The sequence below is a fragment of the Schistocerca nitens genome, chromosome 4 (genome assembly GCF_023898315.1).
Source record: "Schistocerca nitens isolate TAMUIC-IGC-003100 chromosome 4, iqSchNite1.1, whole genome shotgun sequence".
NCBI lineage: Eukaryota > Metazoa > Arthropoda > Insecta > Orthoptera > Acrididae > Schistocerca > Schistocerca nitens.
Window position 1 is genome coordinate 654218177 of NC_064617.1, and position 5031 is coordinate 654223207.

Below are 5031 nucleotides of genomic sequence, written 5' to 3' on the forward strand. Positions count from 1 at the left end.
GTCTTTTCAAGCCTGCTGCATATGATTTTGGATGGTTGCTCAAGTTTGTTTAAGAGTGGTTAACAGTTCTTTGAATGCTCCATCCTCCACCCTTGAAAAGTCATTCACTAAAACTAAAACTAAACTCCGTCCGAAAGGCCTTGGAAGGCCCAAAAGCGTCGACCGATCGCCGTGTCAACCTCAGCCCAGAGGTGTCACTGGATGCGAATATGGAGGGGCATGTGGTCAGCACACCGCTCTTCCAGCCGTATGTCAGTTTAAGAGACCGGAACCGCTACTTTTTAATCAAGTAGCTCCTCAGTTTGCCTTACATTGCCTGAGGGCACCCCGCTTGCCAACAGCTCTCGGCAGACCGGATGGTCACCCATCCAAGGGCTAGCCCAACACAACAGCGCTTACCTTCGGTGATCTGAGGGGAACCGGTGTTACCACTTTGGCAAGGCCGTTGGCCACTCACTAAAACTACCAGAATTTAATTTAGAAAACCTCTTCGAACAAAATAATTTTAGTTATTTGGGCAGCGTCATCGTAACTACTGAAACATCTAAACTGCCGACGTTTCGACCGACTTGCTGTGATCTTCTTCAGGGCGACTCACTCCTGTATGCTGGTGAATGTCTTGCTTTATATATAGTAATTTTCGGCCATCTGATGGCTACCAACGTCTCATATCTGAGATGTTTCTGCAATATTTAAAGAGAATGTTACAAAGACTTTACTGTAAGATACGCTACTGCCTGCGCTATCCTGATGACTGACTGGAAGGCAACTCTGGTACGTGATTGGAAGGCAGCGTATCGGCTGTGTTAACTGTGCCGCTCTTCTTGGTGATTGGAAGGGAATAGCAAATCTGCAGCTTGTATCCAAGCGGTGGTACTTCCTGCAGCGACGACAGTTCTCTCGCGGCAGCTGTCTACGTCTAGTTCGGCTACCAGGAAATCCATTCCGGCGGACAGCTTGTGTTCGCTGGTCGGCGGTGCCACTTGACCCAGGTTTGGCAGCCCAGTTAGTATGTTGTTCATGACACTCCCTTCTACCAGGACACATATTTGCGGCTACACGAATTTTTTCCCCTGGTCGACATTTTTTTGTCTTTGTCGTATGGGATAGCTGAAGCAATTGTTGGAGGCAGACGGGCATATCACAGCTATCCTTACCCGAACAGGCAGACATATAAGGGCAGCTGGCGTTACGGACTTTTCTTTTTTGAGCCATCACTCTTCTTACTGGTTTGTGTCGCTCCACAACGAATTCCTCTCATGCGCCAACTTCTACAACTCAGATTAACATTTGCAAGCTTCGTCATCAATTATTTCCTGGATGTATTCCAGTCTCTGTCTTCCTCTATGCCATGTAAGTTTGTTCCAGTTTTGCAACAATCCGTGTTTCCCTACCACACATTGCTGTGCTCCAAATGCACATTCTCAGAAATTTCTTCCTCAAAGAAACCCCTATGTTTGATATTGGTAGACTTCTCTCTCTTCTCCAGGAATGCCGTTTTTGCCATTACTGGTGGGCTTTCATGTTCTCCTGCCGCCGTCCATTATGGGTTATTTTGCTGCCTAGGTAGCAGAATTCCTTAACTTCATCTACTTCGTGAGCACTTATTCTGATGTTACGTTTCTCACTGTTCTCATTTATGCCACTCCTCGTTACTTTCGTCTTTCTTCGATTTACTCTCAACTCATATTCCGTGCTCATTTTCCGATTCACCAGATTACGTAACTGTTCTTCACTTTCACTGAGGATAGCAATGTCATCAGCAAATCTTATGATTGGCATCCTTTCACCTGAAGTTCAATCCAGTTCTGTAACCTCTCTTTTACTTCTCTTATTGCTTTTTCGATGTATAGATTCAACAGTTAGAGTTAAGGACTATATCCTTCTCTTATACCGTTGTTAAACCGAGCACATCTTTCTTAGTCTTCTAGTTTTATTGTTCCTGTTTTTCTTGTACATATTGTATATTACATGTCTTTTCCTATAGCTTACCCATATTTTTCTCAGAATTTGGAACACCTTGCACCATTTTGCATTAGAGAACGCTTTTCCAATTTCGACAAATACTATGAACGGGTTTTAATTTGTATTCAGTCTTGCTTCCAATATCAGTTGCAATGTCGGGACTGCCTCTCTGGTGCTTTTACCTTTCCTAAAGCCAAACTGATTTTAATCTAAGACATCCTCCGTTTTTTCCTGTTCTTCTGTATATCACTCTTGCCATTTACTTGGATGCCTCTGCTGCTAAGCTTATTGTGCTGTAATCCTCATATTTGTAGGCTCTTGCAACCTTGGGAACTGTGTGGATGAAGTTTTTCCGAAAATGTGATGGTATATCGTCAGTCCCATACATTCTACACAGCAATGTGAATAGTCGTTCTGTTGTCACTCACCCAATCAGTCACTCCCCCAATCAGTTTAAGAGACCGGAACCGCTACTTCTTAAGATGCAACATTATCTATTACTTCTGCCTTAATTGATCTTAAGTTTTCCAATGCTCTTCTAAATTCTGATCCTAATACTGGATCCCCTATCTCTTCTGTATCGACGCTTCCACCTACTCCTATTGCATCATCAGGTAAGTGGTCCCAATCATAGAGGCTCCCATTCTTATCTTTACTCATATCCACTCTCTGCTCTGCATTTATAGGTGGGATTACCATTGCGCTGTTAATTCTCCCGCCGTTGCTTTTCATTTTACCGAAAGTTCTTTTGTCTTTTCTATATGCTGAGTCAGTCCTTCCGACAGTCAATTCTTTTTCGTTATCTTCATATCTTTCCTGCAGCAATTTCGCCTTAGCCTCCTTGCACTTCTATTTGATTCAATCCTAAGTGACTTATATTTCTGTGTTCCTGAAATTCCTGGAACTTTCTTGTACTTCTCTCTTTAAGTTTTTCTTCTTTTGTCGATGGATTTTTCTCAGTTACCTTCTTTGTACCTACGTTTATCTTTCTAAATTCTAGTATTGCATTTTTAGCGGTGTCCATTCCTCTTCAGCTGAACTGCCTGCAGTATCTATAGCCATGGAGAACTTCAAGCGTATCTCTTCATTCCTTAGTATCACCGTATCCCACTTCTTCCGCACCAATATTTTGAGTTTCACCTACTTTTCATCACTACCAAATTATGATCTGAGTCTATATCTGCGGCTTGGTACACCATAAATCCAGTATCAGATTTCGTAATCTCTGTCTAACCGTGATGTAAACTAACTCAAATTTTCCCGTACCTCCTGATCTTTTCCAAGTATACTTGCACCTCTTGTGATTCTTGAACATTCGCTATTACTAGCTGTAATTTGTTCCATAACTCAATTTTCCTTTCTCCTCTGTCATTCCTATAACCAAGCCAACGTTCTCTCATAAACCTTCCTTCTTCTCTCTGTCTTACAACCCCCTTCATTTCCCCAAAACCATTAAATTTTCATGTTCTGTTACGTACTGGATGATCCTTTAAGTATCCTCAAATACTTTCTCTGTCTCTTCATCTTCCACATGTGACGTCGGCATGTATAAATTAACTATCGTCGTCGGTGTTGGTTTGCTGTCGATCCTGATGAGGACAAACCAATCACTGAACTGTTCACAGTAAATGACCCCCTGCCCTATTTTCCTTCTCATAACGAACCCTACTCCAACTGAACTATTCCCTGCTGCTGTTGATATTATCCTATACTCGTCTGACCAGAAATCCTTTTCTTCTTTCCATTTCACTTCACTGAGCCCTACTGTACTTAGATTGAGTATTTCCCTTTTCAGATTTTCTAGCTTCCCTAGCACGTTCAAAATTTGATATTCCACCCTCACACTCGTAGAACGTTATCCTTAAGTTGGTTATTCATTCTCTTTCTTGTGGAGGACTAATCCGGAATATTTTGCCAATGGAGAGTCCATAATGACACTTTTTCAATTATAACTGTAGTTTAAATACACATTATGTGTCTTTAATGCAATGGTTCCATAGCCACCTGGACGTACAAGGTTTATAAAGTCTGTGGGGCACCGAACTATAAATAATTTATTTTCTATCTTTGTCAGTTGAACGCCATTTAATAATTTTAGGACGTCCACATTTTAGTGTCCAACTTGAATCCTATAAAAAGCCATTCATTTTGTAGTAGATAACAGTTTTCAATTACGTTCCGTACTTTCTTTATAATTTCGTCAGAAATTAAACAGTTGTGCTATAATTTACTGTGTTGTTTTAGTGACCCTTTTTCCTGCGAATATATTTGACAGATTTTTTTGTATGTCATTAAAAATTGGACACCTGTTGTTCTCGTAATTTTACAGAAGTCCTGTTACAATAAGTAGTACTTTAGCATTAAGTTCTTTCTTTGTTGCTATAACAAACTTTTTATTCTTTAACTCGTGAAAGGTATGCGGTACCTGCAATATTTCAAACAATCTTTTCATCTTTTTGTTTTGACGTTCAGTAGTTGTAATACGGTTTCGAGATTACTCACCCTCAGTCATCATACCTTGCAAATACTGCCTCACGTAACAAAAAGTTAATTTATGTTGGATTAATTGATGGTAATTAGTTCTATTAGGACAAACTGTGCGCGAAGTGGGTTATGACAGATAACTTGAAACATGCTATGCTATTTCACTCACCCACCATACAGATTCAAAAATCTGTTCCATCTGAGCACTTAAAAGTTCTCTTTCTACATATAGAGAGAAACATATTCTCATTGTGCGAGACCGTTCACTTTCCAGTATCTGCTTGTCCAAGAAACAATCCAGAATATCAGTTTTACTGATGTAGGTCGCCATTGACGTTATTGATTGTTCCGAAAGCTCTCCCCTTGAAAATTTTCTTTTTACAGCGGTTTGCCCTACAGCGTTACAAAATGTTGCCAAGAACCATTTAAAAATCGCACCATAAGTTGTCTGTCGTGACAGGATGCCAACAATGCGACTTCGCTCATGTCAAATGTTTGTTCGATTATTAAATATTTATATTAACCGAGCCTACATTTATTTGAAAAAAAATTGAAGTTCATGCAAATATGATTTCTCGTTTG